This window comes from Syngnathus floridae, unplaced genomic scaffold, assembly GCF_059516105.1.
Source record: "Syngnathus floridae isolate MCC-2025c unplaced genomic scaffold, RoL_Sflo_1.0 HiC_scaffold_32, whole genome shotgun sequence".
NCBI classification, from domain to species: domain Eukaryota; kingdom Metazoa; phylum Chordata; class Actinopteri; order Syngnathiformes; family Syngnathidae; genus Syngnathus; species Syngnathus floridae.
Genome location: NW_028284061.1, coordinates 434,801 through 451,152, shown reverse-complemented (window position 1 = coordinate 451,152; position 16,352 = coordinate 434,801).

Genomic DNA, 16,352 nt, shown 5'->3' with positions numbered 1-16,352 from the left:
CTGGAATCGACTAGAACACCTTTGCTGTGACAAAAGCGAAGCGAGCAACCGGACATTTTCTTCTTGTGAAATAGAATAGAATAGAATGCCTTAGGTGTCATTGCACTGCAGGTATACAACGAAATTGGGAACATAGCCACGCACCGCGCATCTGATCAGTCCTACCAGTCGGCGGATCTCCCTCTCGCAGTCTCTCTTGGTTCGGCTCAGCTCCTCCCGATGCTGGTGATGAGCCGATCGGAGCTCGGCCGCTCGGGACTGCCAGGCCTGCTGGGCCGCTGCCAGGGCTTCTTCCGCGCTCCTGGTGGAGGCGACACCGCTCGGTCTCCCGACACCGCCGCGTCTCCTCCACCTCCGCCAGCAAAGCGCCCCCCCTCCTCACCTGAGCAGACATTGCGCCACACCGGGCCGTTGAGACCGCAACGGAGCGCCGCGACGCTTACTGGGGACAAGCTACACAATACGGTAGCGGCCGCATCGAAGCCCGACGTGGCGTGCGGATAGTCAGACACGGATAGAGCGGATCACCTTGTCCATGGAGCCGTCCCTCAGGCTGAGGACCAAGGCATTCAGTCGCTGGATCTCTCCATATTTGATTTTGATCACTCTCATCAGCTCCATTTCATGCTGCCGCAGTAATGTCTCCCTGGTAATGGCTAACTCTTTCTGCTTCTCCTCATGGAGTTTGCTTTTGAGTTCCGTCATGGCGGCGGTGGCACGGTGGTGCTCCGCCCGCAGGTCCTGACTTCTCTCTCTCTCCAGACAGCTGACCTGACATGACTTAGACTTAGACAAACTTTATTGTCATCTTGTCTGCACATGGTGCATACAAAACGAAATTCCGTTGCATACGTCTTACAACAAAGTAGTGATATTGCAGTTGAATAGAAGTAACATATCCTATGAAAATATATATATATACATATATACTATATATATATATATATATATATTAAAAATAAGTATAAAGTGCAGCAGTGATAATTATGCAATAGTGCAAGTAGGCAAAACAGTATTCAAGAGTGTGCAGAGGAATGCTAAACCATGTATTAAACTTCTATTTAAAGGGTTTATACAAGTTCAGTAAAGTTGGTAGTGCGAGATAGTGCAAGATAGAGGTCCGTAGTGTCATAAAGTACAGTTCTGTGAATGTGTGATGCAGAGTTCAGTTTAGAGCTCAACAGTTCTAGTGTTCAACAGTCTGATGACAGCAGGGAAAAAGCTGTTGCAGAACCTGGTGGACCTGCAGCGGATGCTGCAAACCTCTTCCCAGAGGGCAGCAGGGAGAACAGTCCATGGTGGGGGTGTGATGGGTCATTGATGATGTTACGGGCACGGGACATGCAGCGCTGAGATGAAATGTCCTGAATGGAGGGAAGAGGAGCCCCTATGATCCTCTCTGCTGTCCTCACCACTCTCCTCACGTTCTTCCAATCGGAGGCGGTGCAGCCTCCACACCACACAGAGAGACAGCTTGTCAGAATGCTCTCTATGGTGCTCCTGTAGAACGTCCTCATGATGGGTGGGGGCAGGTGGGCTCTCCTCATCCTCCGCAGGAAGTAAAAGCGCTTCTGTGCCCTCTTGACCAGTGCCGTAGTGTTCATAGTCCAGGTGAGGTCTTCTGTGATGTGGACCCCCAGGAATTTGGTGGTGCTGACCACCTCCACAGCTGAGCTGTTGATGATCAGTGGAGCGTGGTGAGGCTGTTTTTTCCTGAAGTCGACGATGATCTCCTTCATCTTCTCCTCATTCAGGATCAGGCTGTTTTCTCTGCACCAGCCCACCAGCTGCTCCACCTCCTCTCTGTAGTCCAGGTCGTTGTTGTCTCTGATGAGCCCCACCACCGTTGTGTCGTCTGCTGACTTCACGATGTGATTGGTGGTGAACCTGAGGACGCAGTCGTGTGTCATCAGGGTGCACAGCAGGGGGCTCAGGACGCAGCCCTGAAGGGAGCCTGTGCTGAGGGTGATGACATCAGAGGTGTTCTGTCCGACCCGGACTGACTGAGGTCTGTTGGTGAGGAAGTCTAGCAGCCAGTTGCGAAGGGGGGTGTTGAAGCCCAGGTGTTCCAATTTTCCTACCAGATGCTGTGGGATGATGGTGTTAAACGCTGAGCTGAAGTCCAGGAACAGCCTCCGCACATGGGTGTTCTTCTCCTCCAGGTGAGCCAGGCTCAGGTGAAGAACGGAGGAGATGGCGTCCTGAGTGGAGCGGTTTTGCCGGTCGGCAAACTGGAACGGGTCAAATAATAGGGGGAGTCTGGAAACGATGTGACCTTTAAGCAGCCTTTCGAAGCACTTCATCATAACCGGAGTCAGTGCAACAGGCCGGTAATCATTAAATGAGGTGATTTGAGGTTTCTTCGGCACCGGAATGATGGAGGCAGTCTTAAAGCACGCCGGCACTGTGGCTTGGCCCAGCGAGGTGTTAAAAATGTCTGTGATGACCCCAGCCAGATGACTTGCACATTCCCTGAACACACGCCCAGGAATGTTGTCGGGGCCAGGGGCCTTACAGGGGTTGACTCTCCTCAGGGTCTTCAACACATCGGCGGAGTCAAGGCAGAGTACCTCCTCTTCCTGATGGGGGACAGTTTTAACTGCTGGAGTGCCGTTTAGTGCCTCGAACCTCCCAAAGAAGTTATTTAGACCATTTAGAAAGTCAGCATCAACTACACCCACCGGGGGGGGGGAGGGTGAGTTGTAGTCTGTAATCGCCCGTATGCCTTGCCACATACTCCTGATGTTTTTGACGTCGTGGAAACGATCCTGAAATTTTCGACTGCGGTCTCGCTTCGCTATCCTGATGGCACGGTTCAAGTTGGCTCTCGCTGTCCTCAGTGTCTCCTTGTCGCCAGACTTGAAGGCAGAGTTCCGCGCTCGTAGCGTTTGACGTACCTCCTCAGTCATCCAGGGTCGTTGGTTGCCCCGGGTGATGATATTCTTAGTGGTGCTGACGTCCTCGGTGCATTTGTTGATGTAGGCTGACACAGTCATGGCACACGCATGTCTAATCTACATCGGGAAAACTGGGAGGGAGGGAGGCAGGCAGGGAGGCAGGCAGGGAGGCAGGCAGGGAGGCAGGCAGTGTCTGTCTGTTGAGGTTTTCACCTTGTTCTTCTCCTGCTGAAGTTCTAACTGGACGTCCATCAGTTTGGTTCTCAGCTCGTCATTGGCGGCCTGAAGGGCGTCCGTTCGCTCCGCCTTGGCCCGCCCTGCCGGAGCTCGTTTGGACATCTCTTACTCGAGTCTCGCCCGGTCGTCAGTCAGAGATCACAACATTTGTACCTGGAGAGCACAAACGCAGCGCTGTTTTCCACTGGCTTCGAACTCAACTTCAATCGGTACCGTAACTTACAACATCATAAACATAGAACTAGCTTGACTTATTCATTGAATAAATGCATTTGGTTCTTCAAAACTGCATCACGCAACATAGCGTGACCGAGACGGCCGTTATCCACCTGCGTGAAGTTATTTGGTGAAATGAATGAGATGTTTAAGACACCATCGTTCTGTCTCTATGTAGATGAAGGTAAATAATCGATTGCTGAAGGTCCAAAGGTGTTGTGATAAACAAATAAACATATTAGTGATTAGTGACATATTTGTGATAAACATATTAGGCAGGATAATCACATATGTTAACGTGACTGCCCACACTGTATTTATTTATGGTTATTTGTTAAATCGAGTACTGTTAGACATGAAATAGGAAGTGTTTAACATAAATGGAAGACGAAAGGGGTACTCACCATTGTAGCTCCTGCTGGTCAATGATACGAGCCTCTTCTTGCAGTGGAAAACATACAGCCAACAAACACCGTGGAACCTAAAGGAATGAAATTAAACATTAACATTTAGCCTCAACCAACATTCACAGATACAACGCAACGCAAACTACACAAACGTAAATCTTTTTAAACACAATGAGTTGTACTTACCGTGTACGCTCTAGACGGTCCACTTGCAAGCGGAAAATAAAGATATTTCTGTTGATAATCGTCGTGTTTGTATCCGGTGTCTCGCTCAAGGCCATTGCGCCCACAGATTTGAATTTTGGCGAGAGTTCAGCCTATTGACGTCATTTCCGCGGTGTAATACCCGCATATCTGAAACGGCAAAGTTAAGAGTAGAGTTAAATAAAGTTTTTAGTCAACGCAATAATTTACAACCGTTGACCAGTCGAAATAATCGTCGAAATTTGGCGTCTGTGGCTGGAAGCAGACGCCGAGTTCGACATTCCTCCCAAACGCCACACTCCCTTGCTTTTCAGGGCTAAAAAAAAACAGTTGTAATTACCTTGTACGCTCTAGACGGTCAAGTTGCAAGCTGAAAACAAAAATATTTGCCTTGTTAGTCATCGTGTTACTAACAGCTGTGTCTTGTTTGCCAGAACTGCCGCTTTCCTACTTCCTGTTGCAAGCCACGCCCACGGATTATAATTTTGCCGTGAGTTCCGCCTATTGACGTCATGTCCGCGTCACATGACTGCGACGTAATATTATCTAAAACTGTTTGTGCGGTATTGTGTTGTTCTGTGCGGTATTGTGTTATTCTGTGCGGCGTCGTGTTGTTCTGTGCGGCGTCGTGTTGTTCAGTGCGACGTCGTGTTGTTCAGTGCAGCATGGTGTTGTTCAGTGCGGCATGGTGTTGTTCAGTGCGGCATGGTGTTGTTCAGTGCGGCATAATGTTGTTCAGTGCGGCATAATGTTGTTCAGTGCGGCATGGTGTTGTTCAGTGCGGCATGGTGTTGTTCAGTGCGGCATGGTGTTGTTCAGTGCGGCATAATGTTGTTCAGTGCGCCATAATGTTGTTCAGTGCGGCATGGTGTTGTTCAGTGCGGGATGGTGTTGTTCAGTGCAGGATGGTGTTGTTCAGTGCGGCATGGTGTTGTTCAATGCGGCATGGTGTTGTTCAGTGCGGGATGGTGTTGTTCAGTGCGGCATGGTGTTGTTCAGTGCGGCATGGTGTTGTTCAGTGCGGCATGGTGTTGTTCAGTGCGGCATGGTGTTGTTCAGTGCGGCATGGTGTTGTTCAGTGCGGAATGGTGTTGTTCAGTGCGGCATGGTGTTGTTCAGTCCGGGATGGTGTTGTTCAATGCGGGATCGTGTTGTTCAGTGCGGGGTGGTGTTGTTCAGTGCGGGATGGTGTTGTTCAGTGCGGCATGGTGTTGTTCAATGCGGCATGGTGTTGTTCAGTGCGGGATGGTGTTGTTCATTGCGGCATGGTGTTGTTCAGTGCGGCATGGTGTTGTTCAGTGCGGCATGGTGTTGTTCAGTGCGGCATGGTGTTGTTCAGTGCGGCATAATGTTGTTCAGTGCGGCATGGTGTTGTTCAGTGTGGAAAGGTGTTGTTCAGTGCAGGATGGTGTTGTTCAGTGCGGCATGGTGTTGTTCAATGCAGGATCGTGTTGTTCAGTGCAGCATAATGTTGTTCAGTGCAGCATGGTGTTGTTCAGTGCGGCATGGCTTTGTTCAATGCGGCATGGTGTTGTTCACTGCGGGATGGTGTTGTTCAATGCGGGATCGTGTTGTTCAGTGCGGCATAATGTTGTTCAGTGCAGCATGGTGTTGTTCAGTGCGGCATGGTGTTGTTCAGTGCGACATAATGTTGTTTAGTGCGGCGTAATGTTGTTCAGTGCGGCATAATGTTGTTCAGTGCGGCATGGTGTTGTTCAGTGCGGCATGGTGTTGTTCAGTGCGGCATGGTGTTGTTCAGTGCAGGATGGTGTTGTTCAGTGCGGCATGGTGTTGTTCAATGCGGCATGGTGTTGTTCAGTGCGGGATGGTGTTGTTCAGCGCAGGATGGTGTTGTTCAGTGCGGCATGGTGTTGTTCAGTGCGGAATGGTGTTGTTCAGTGCGGCATGGTGTTGTTCAGTGCGGCATGGTGTTGTTCAGTGCAGGATGGTGTTGTTCAATGCGGGATCGTGTTGTTCAGTGCGGCATGGTGTTGTTCAGTGCGGCATGGTGTTGTTCAGTGCGGCATAATGTTGTTCAGTGCGGCATGGTGTTGTTCAGTGCGGCATGGTGTTGTTCAGTGCGGCATGGTGTTGTTCAGTGCGGCATGGTGTTGTTCAGTGCAGGATGGTGTTGTTCAGTGCAGGATGGTGTTGTTCAGTGCGGCATGGTGTTGTTCAATGCGGCATGGTGTTGTTCAGTGCGGGATGGTGTTGTTCAGTGCGGCATGGTGTTGTTCAGTGCGGCATAATGTTGTTCAGTGCGGCATGGTGTTGTTCAGTGCGGCATGGTGTTGTTCAGTGCGGCATGGTGTTGTTCAGTGCGGCATGGTGTTGTTCAGTGCGGAATGGTGTTGTTCAGTGTGGCATGGTGTTGTTCAGTGCGGGATGGTGTTGTTCAATGCGGGATCGTGTTGTTCAGTGCGGGGTGGTGTTGTTCAGTGCAGGATGGTGTTGTTCAGTGCAGGATGGTGTTGTTCAGTGCGGCATGGTGTTGTTCAATGCAGGATCGTGTTGTTCAGTGCAGCATAATGTTGTTCAGTGCAGCATGGTGTTGTTCAGTGCGGCATGGTGTTGTTCAATGCGGCATGGTGTTGTTCAGTGCGGGATGGTGTTGTTCAGTGCGGCATGGTGTTTTTCAGTGCGGCATAATGTTGTTCAGTGCGGCATGGTGTTGTTCAGTGCGGCATGGTGTTGTTCAGTGCAGGATGGTGTTGTTCAGTGCGGCATGGTGTTGTTCAATGCAGGATCGTGTTGTTCAGTGCAGCATAATGTTGTTCAGTGCAGCATGGTGTTGTTCAGTGCGGCATGGTGTTGTTCAATGCGGCATGGTGTTGTTCACTGCGGGATGGTGTTGTTCAATGCGGGAGCGTGTTGTTCAGTGCGGCATAATGTTGTTCAGTGCAGCATGGTGTTGTTCAGTGCGGCATGGTGTTGTTCAGTGCGGAATGGTGTTGTTCAGTGCGGCATGGTGTTGTTCAGTGCGGCATGGTGTTGTTCAGTGCAGGATGGTGTTGTTCAATGCGGGATCGTGTTGTTCAGTGCGGCATGGTGTTGTTCAGTGCGGCATGGTGTTGTTCAGTGCGGCATAATGTTGTTCAGTGCGGCATGGTGTTGTTCAGTGCGGCATGGTGTTGTTCAGTGCGGCATGGTGTTGTTCAGTGCGGCATGGTGTTGTTCAGTGCGGCATAATGTTGTCCAGTGCGCCATAATGTTGTTCAGTGCGGCATGGTGTTGTTTAGTGCGGGATGGTGTTGTTCAGTGCAGGATGGTGTTGTTCAGTGCGGCATGGTGTTGTTCAATGCGGCATGGTGTTGTTCAGTGCGGGATGGTGTTGTTCAGTGCGGCATGGTGTTGTTCAGTGCGGCATGATGTTGTTCAGTGCGGCATGGTGTTGTTCAGTGCGGCATGGTGTTGTTCAGTGCGGCATGGTGTTGTTCAGTGCGGCATGGTGTTGTTCAGTGCGGAATGGTGTTGTTCAGTGCGGCATGGTGTTGTTCAGTGCAGGATGGTGTTCAATGCGGGATCGTGTTGTTCAGTGCGGGGTGGTGTTGTTCAGTGCAGGATGGTGTTGTTCAGTGCAGGATGGTGTTGTTCAGTGCGGCATGGTGTTGTTCAATGCAGGATCGTGTTGTTCAGTGCAGCATAATGTTGTTCAGTGCAGCATGGTGTTGTTCAGTGCGGCATGGTGTTGTTCAATGCGGCATGGTGTTGTTCAGTGCGGGATGGTGTTGTTCAGTGCGGCATGGTGTTTTTCAGTGCGGCATAATGTTGTTCAGTGCGGCATGGTGTTGTTCAGTGCGGCATGGTGTTGTTCAGTGCGACATAATGTTGTTCAGTGCGGCATAATGTTGTTCAGTGCGGCATGGTGTTGTTCAGTGCGGCATGGTGTTGTTCAGTGCGGCATGGTGTTGTTCAGTGCGGCATGGTGTTGTTCAGTGCAGGATGGTGTTGTTCAGTGCAGGATGGTGTTGTTCAATGCGGCATGGTGTTGTTCAGTGCGGGATGGTGTTGTTCAGTGCAGGATGGTGTTGTTCAGTGCGGCATGGTGTTGTTCAGTGCGGAATGGTGTTGTTCAGTGCGGCATGGTGTTGTTCAGTGCGGCATGGTGTTGTTCAGTGCAGGATGGTGTTGTTCAATGCGGGATGGTGTTGTTCAGTGCGGGATGGTGTTGTTCAGTGCAGGATGGTGTTGTTCAGTGCGGCATGGTGTTGTTCAATGCGGCATGGTGTTGTTCAGTGCAGGATGGTGTTGTTCAGTGCGGCATGGTGTTGTTCAATGCGGCATGGTGTTGTTCAATGCGGCATGGTGTTGTTCAGTGCGGCATGGTGTTGTTCAGTGCGGCATGGTGTTGTTCAGTGCAGCGTAATGTTGTTCAGTGCGGCATGGTGTTGTTCAGTGCGGAATGGTGTTGTTCAGTGCGGCATGGTGTTGTTCAGTGCAGGATGGTGTTGTTCAGTGCGGCATGGTGTTGCTCAGTGCGGCATGGTGTTGTTCAGTGCGGGATGGTGTTGTTCATTGCGGCATGGTGTTGTTCAGTGCGGCATGGTGTTGTTCAGTGCGGCATGGTGTTGTTCAGTGCGGCATAATGTTGTTCAGTGCGCCATAATGTTGTTCAGTGCGGCATGGTGTTGTTCAGTGCGGGATGGTGTTGTTCAGTGCAGGATGGTGTTGTTCAGTGCGGCATGGTGTTGTTCAGTGCGGCATGGTGTTGTTCAGTGCGGCATAATGTTGTTCAGTGCGGCATAATGTTGTTCAGTGCGGGATGGTGTTGTTCATTGCGGCATGGTGTTGTTCAGTGCGGCATGGTGTTGTTCAGTGCGGCATGGTGTTGTTCAGTGCGGGATGGTGTTGTTCAGTGCAGGATGGTGTTGTTCAGTGCGGCATGGTGTTGTTCAGTGCGGCATGGTGTTGTTCATTTCGGCATAATGTTGTTCAGTGCGGAATATGTTGTTTAGTGCGGCATGGTGTTGTTCAGTGCGGGATGGTGTTGTTCAGTGCGTTATAATGTTGTTCAGTGCGGCATGGTGTTGTTCAGTGCGGCATGGTGTTGTTCAGTGCGGCATGGTGTTGTTCAGTGCGGCATAATGTTGTTCAGTGCGGCATAATGTTGTTCAGTGCGGCATGGTGTTGTTCAGTGCGGGATGGTGTTGTTCAGTGCGGGATGGTGTTGTTCAGTGCGGCATGGTGTTCAATGCGGAATGGTGTTGTTCAGTGCAGGATGGTGTTGTTCAGTGCGGCATGGTGTTGTTCAGTGCGGCATAATGTTGTTCAGTGCGGCATGGTGTTGTTCAGTGCGGCATGGTGTTGTTCAGTGCGGCATGGTGTTGTTCAGTGCGGCATAATGTTGTTCAGTGCGGCATGGTGTTGTTCAGTGCGGCATGGTGTTGTTCAGTGCGGCATAATGTTCAGTGCGGCATAATGTTGTTCAGTGCGGCATGGTGTTGTTCAGTGCGGGATGGTGTTGTTCAGTGCAGGATGGTGTTGTTCAGTGCGGCATGGTGTTCAGTGCGGGATGGTGTCTTTCAGTGCGGCATGGTGTCGTTCAGTGCGGCATGGTGTCTTTCAGTGCGGCATGGTGTCGTTCAGTGAGGCATGGTGTTGTTCAGTGCGGCATGGTGTTGTTTAGTGCGGCATGGTGTTTTTCAGTGCGGGATGGTGTTGTTCAGTGTGGCATGGTGTTCAGTGCGGCATGGTGTTGTTCAGTGCGGTATCGTGTTGTTCAGTGCGGTATCGTGTTTCTCAGTGCGGTATCGTGTTGTTCAGTGCAGTATCGTTGTGTTGTTCGTATTGTGTTTAACACTTAGCCTCTAACACTTAGCCTCTAACACTTAGCCTCTAGCATCTAGAAGGTAAATAAATAGGAAGGAAGGACTCACCGGTGACGTCTTCGCCCACGTCCAAGCGTTGTACTTTGTATTTTCATCCTTCTGACAGTGGAAAACATAGCCAACAAACACCGTGGAACCTAAACGAATGAAAGAAAACTATCATTTGGCCACAACCAACATTCACAGATACAACACAATGTGACGTGCGGGGTTGAGGTTAAAGGTTGAGTGAAGGGCCCTCGTTTTAAACTACTTTTTTGAAAAGGATTGGGAACAAGTAAGACGTATTTAATTTATTTAATGGGAAGTAGTAAGAGCTATTGAATTTAATCTATGTATTATATTCTATTGTATTGTATTCTGTTGTATTCTTTTGGATTGTATTCACACTAACCCCACTAAAACTTCAGCCCACAAAAACTCGCCTCTGGCGCCTAGCCTCTGGCACTTAGCCTCTAACACTTAGCCTTTAACACTTAGCCTTTAACACTTAGCCTAGAAGGTGAATAAATAGGGTTAAAGGTTGAGTGAAGGGACCTCGTTTTAAACTACTTTTTTGTAAAGGAGTGGGAACAAGTAAGACGTATTTAATTTATTTAATGGGAAGTAGTAAGACTTATTAAATTTATTTAATCTACTTTTCTTCCCAGGCAAAATTTGATGTGCTGCAATTCCAAATTTCCAAAGTGAATGAAGGAATGAAGTCCTTTAAATTATGATTTTGTATAAATACTAGGCATTAACACAAAATCGACGGCACAAAATGGGCAGACTTTACTTGTTTGAAAAGGACTGGTTACAAGACAGACTTTTTTAATTTATTTAATGGGAAGAAGACTTATTTAGTTTAATTGATCTATTTTTGTTCCCTGGCAAAATTCGATTTGCTGCAATTCCAAATTTCCAAAGTGAATGAAGGAAAGAAGTCGTTTAAATTATGATTTTGTTTAAATACTAGGCATAGACACAAAATCTACGGCACAAAATGGGCAGACTTTACTTGTTTGAAGAGGACTGGTTACAAGACAGACTTTTCTGATTTATTTAATGGGAAGAAGACTTATTTAGTTTATTTAATCTATTTTTGTTCCCTGGCAAAATTGGATTTGCTGAAATTGTATTTTGCCAAATCTTGCCTTGAGACCTGATAGGAAGTATTAAACGCTTAGTTAAATCAATACAAGTTGGTAATAAGAGCGAGTAATGTTGGTTGAACCGATGAATGAAGGTTGAAAGCAATTTAAATTATGACTTTGTATAAATACTAGATATTAACAGAACATCTACTGCGCGAAATGGGCAGAGTTTACTTGTTTGAGAAGGAGTGGCTTATTCAAAACTAAGATTTATTTAATCTGTTTGTTCCCAGGCAAAATTGGATGTGATGCAATTCCAAATTTCACCACATGATGGTGCCCAATTTTGACTTCATAGGACATATTAAACACTTAGCTTGTTATTATGTTCAAGGTAATCAGATTTGTTTATTATTCTAATGGCCTCTTCAAAACTATTCTGGATTACTACTTTGGATCTATTCTACATTACTTGGCAACAACATACTCTGTAACAGATTAGGCAGTATAATCATATCTGTTAACTTGAGAGTGCCCACACTCAATCTACTTATCGTGATGTGTTAAATCAATTACTGTTAGACATTATTTGTCTGATAATCTACCAAATCTTTGAATTGAAGAATTTGTGATTTAATTAATAGCTTGTTGTTATGTTAAGGGTAATCAGACTTGTATATAATTCTAATGGCCTTCTTTTGAAAACTATTCTGAATTACAACTTTGGATCTTATATTACTTTGCAACAATCTACTTCGTGACAGATTAGGCAGTATAATCACATATGTTAACTTCAGTGCCCACACTGTATTTATTTATGGTTATTTGTTAAATCAAGTACTGTTAGACATGAAATAGGAAGTGTTTAACATAAATGTTATGGCTACTCACCATTGTAGCTCGCTCCTGGTCAATGATACGAGCCTCTTCTTGCAGTGGAAAACTTGCAGCCAACAAACACCGTGGAACCTAAAGGAATGAAATTAAACATTAACATTTCGCCTCGACCAATTTTCACACGTACAACGCAACGCGGCTACACTTCTGCTATTACAAACGTAAATCTCCTTAAACACAATGAGTGTTACTTACCGTGTACGCTCTAGACGGTCCAGTTGCAAGCAGAAAATAAAGATATTTCTGTTGATAATCGTCGCTGCTCAGTGGCTCACGGCCATCGCGCCAACAGATTTGAATTTTGGCGGAGGTTCGGGCAATTACGTCATATCCACGGCACATGACTGCGACGTAATACCCGCTTATCTGAAACGGCAGTTAAAAGTAGAGTTACATCAAGTTTTCTTGGAACCTAAACGAATGAAAGAAAACTATCATTTGGCCACAACCAACATTCACAGATACAACACAACGTGCGGGGTTGGGGTTAAAGATTGAGTGAAGGGCCCTCGTTTTAAACTACTGTTTTGAAAAGGAGTGGGAACAAGTAAGACGTATTTAATTTATTTAATGGGAAGTAGTAAGACTTATTAAATTTATTTAATCTACTTTTCTTCCCAGGCAAAATTTGATGTGCTGCAATTCCAAATTTCCAAAGTGAATGAAGGAATGAAGTCCTTTAAATTATGATTTTGTATAAATACTAGGCATTAACACAAAATCGACGGCACAAAATGGGCAGACTTTACTTGTTTGAAAAGGACTGGTTACAAGACAGACTTTTTTAATTTATTTAATGGGAAGAAGACTTATTTAGTTTAATTGATCTATTTTTGTTCCCTGGCAAAATTCGATTTGCTGCAATTCCAAATTTCCAAAGTGAATGAAGGAAAGAAGTCGTTTAAATTATGATTTTGTTTAGATACTAGGCATAGACACAAAATCTACGGCACAAAATGGGCAGACTTTACTTGTTTGAAGAGGACTGGTTACAAGACAGACTTTTCTGATTTATTTAATGGGAAGAGGACTTATTTAGTTTATTTAATCTATTTTTGTTCCCTGGCAAAATTGGATTTGCTGAAATTGTATTTTGCCAAATCTCGATTTGAGACCTGATAGGAAGTATTAAACGCTTAGTTAAATCAATACAAGTTGGTAATAAGAGCGAGTAATGTTGGTTGAACCGATGAATGAAGGTTGAAAGCAATTTAAATTATGACTTTGTATAAATACTAGATATTAACAGAACATCTACTGCGCAAAATGGGCAGAGTTTACTTGTTTGAGAAGGAGTGGCTTATTCAAAACTAAGATTTATGTAATCTGTTTGTTCCCAGGCAAAATTGGATGTGATGCAATTCCAAATTTCACCACATGATGGTGCCCAATTTTGACTTCATAGGACATATTAAACACTTAGCTTGTTATTATGTTCAAGGTAATCAGATTTGTTTATCATTCTAATGGCCTCTTCAAAACTATTCTGGATTACTACTTTGGATCTATTCTACATTACTTGGCAACAACATACTCTGTAACAGATTAGGCAGTATAATCACATATGTTAACTTGAGAGTGCCCACACTCAATCTACTTATCGTGATGTGTTAAATCAATTACTGTTAGACATTATTTGTCTGATAATCTACCAAATCTTTGAATTGAAGAATTTGTGATTTAATTAATAGCTTGTTCAGGGTAATCAGACTTGTATATAATTCTAATGGCCTTCTTTTGAAAACTATTCTGAATTACAACTTTGGATCTTATATTACTTTGCAACAATCTACTCCGTGACAGATTAGGCAGTATAATCACATATGTTAACTTCAGTGCCCACACTGTATTTATTTATGGTTATTTGTTAAATCAAGTACTGTTAGACATGAAATAGGAAGTGTTTAACATAAATGTTATGGCTACTCACCATTGTAGCTCGCTCCTGGTCAATGATACGAGCCTCTTCTTGCAGTGGAAAACTTGCAGCCAACAAACACCGTGGAACCTAAAGGAATGAAATTAAACATTAACATTTCGCCTCGACCAATTTTCACACGTACAACGCAACGCGGCTACACTTCTGCTATTACAAACGTAAATCTCCTTAAACACAATGAGTGTTACTTACCGTGTACGCTCTAGACGGTCCAGTTGCAAGCAGAAAATAAAGATATTTCTGTTGATAATCGTCGCTGCTCAGTGGCTCACGGCCATCGCGCCAACAGATTTGAATTTTGGCGGAGGTTCGGGCAATTACGTCATATCCGCGGCACATGACTGCGACGTAATACCCGCTTATCTGAAACGGCAGTTAAAAGTAGAGTTACATCAAGTTTTCTTGGAACCTAAACGAATGAAAGAAAACTATCATTTGGCCACAACCAACATTCACAGATACAACACAACGTGCGGGGTTGGGGTTAAAGATTGAGTGAAGGGCCCTCGTTTTAAACTACTGTTTTGAAAAGGAGTGGGAACAAGTAAGACGTATTTAATTTATTTAATGGGAAGTAGTAAGACTTATTAAATTTATTTAATCTACTTTTCTTCCCAGGCAAAATTTGATGTGCTGCAATTCCAAATTTCCAAAGTGAATGAAGGAATGAAGTCCTTTAAATTATGATTTTGTATAAATACTAGGCATTAACACAAAATCGACGGCACAAAATGGGCAGACTTTACTTGTTTGAAAAGGACTGGTTACAAGACAGACTTTTTTAATTTATTTAATGGGAAGAAGACTTATTTAGTTTAATTGATCTATTTTTGTTCCCTGCCAAAATTCGATTTGCTGCAATTCCAAATTTCCAAAGTGAATGAAGGAAAGAAGTCGTTTAAATTATGATTTTGTTTAAATACTAGGCATAGACACAAAATCTACGGCACAAAATGGGCAGACTTTACTTGTTTGAAGAGGACTGGTTACAAGACAGACTTTTCTGATTTATTTAATGGGAAGAGGACTTATTTAGTTTATTTAATCTATTTTTGTTCCCTGGCAAAATTGGATTTGCTGAAATTGTATTTTGCCAAATCTCGATTTGAGACCTGATAGGAAGTATTAAACGCTTAGTTAAATCAATACAAGTTGGTAATAAGAGCGAGTAATGTTGGTTGAACCGATGAATGAAGGTTGAAAGCAATTTAAATTATGACTTTGTATAAATACTAGATATTAACAGAACATCTACTGCGCAAAATGGGCAGAGTTTACTTGTTTGAGAAGGAGTGGCTTATTCAAAACTAAGATTTATGTAATCTGTTTGTTCCCAGGCAAAATTGGATGTGATGCAATTCCAAATTTCACCACATGATGGTGCCCAATTTTGACTTCATAGGACATATTAAACACTTAGCTTGTTATTATGTTCAAGGTAATCAGATTTGTTTATCATTCTAATGGCCTCTTCAAAACTATTCTGGATTACTACTTTGGATCTATTCTACATTACTTGGCAACAACATACTCTGTAACAGATTAGGCAGTATAATCACATATGTTAACTTGAGAGTGCCCACACTCAATCTACTTATCGTGATGTGTTAAATCAATTACTGTTAGACATTATTTGTCTGATAATCTACCAAATCTTTGAATTGAAGAATTTGTGATTTAATTAATAGCTTGTTCAGGGTAATCAGACTTGTATATAATTCTAATGGCCTTCTTTTGAAAACTATTCTGAATTACAACTTTGGATCTTATATTACTTTGCAACAATCTACTCCGTGACAGATTAGGCAGTATAATCACATATGTTAACTTCAGTGCCCACACTGTATTTATTTATGGTTATTTGTTAAATCAAGTACTGTTAGACATGAAATAGGAAGTGTTTAACATAAATGTTATGGCTACTCACCATTGTAGCTCGCTCCTGGTCAATGATACGAGCCTCTTCTTGCAGTGGAAAACTTGCAGCCAACAAACACCGTGGAACCTAAAGGAATGAAATTAAACATTAACATTTCGCCTCGACCAATTTTCACACGTACAACGCAACGCGGCTACACTTCTGCTATTACAAACGTAAATCTCCTTAAACACAATGAGTGTTACTTACCGTGTACGCTCTAGACGGTCCAGTTGCAAGCAGAAAATAAAGATATTTCTGTTGATAATCGTCGCTGCTCAGTGGCTCACGGCCATCGCGCCAACAGATTTGAATTTTGGCGGAGGTTCGGGCAATTACGTCATATCCGCGGCATTTGACTGCGACGTAATACCCGCTTATCTGAAACGGCAGTTAAAAGTAGAGTTACATCAAGTTTTCTTGGAACCTAAACGAATGAAAGAAAACTATCATTTGGCCACAACCAACATTCACAGATACAACACAACGTGCGGGGTTGAGGTTAAAGATTGAGTGAAGGGCCCTCGTTTTAAACTACTGTTTTGAAAAGGAGTGGGAACAAGTAAGACGTATTTAATTTATTTAATGGGAAGTAGTAAGACTTATTAAATTTATTTAATCTACTTTTCTTCCCAGGCAAAATTTGATGTGCTGCAATTCCAAATTTCCAAAGTGAATGAAGGAATGAAGTCCTTTAAATTATGATTTTGTATAAATACTAGGCATTAACACA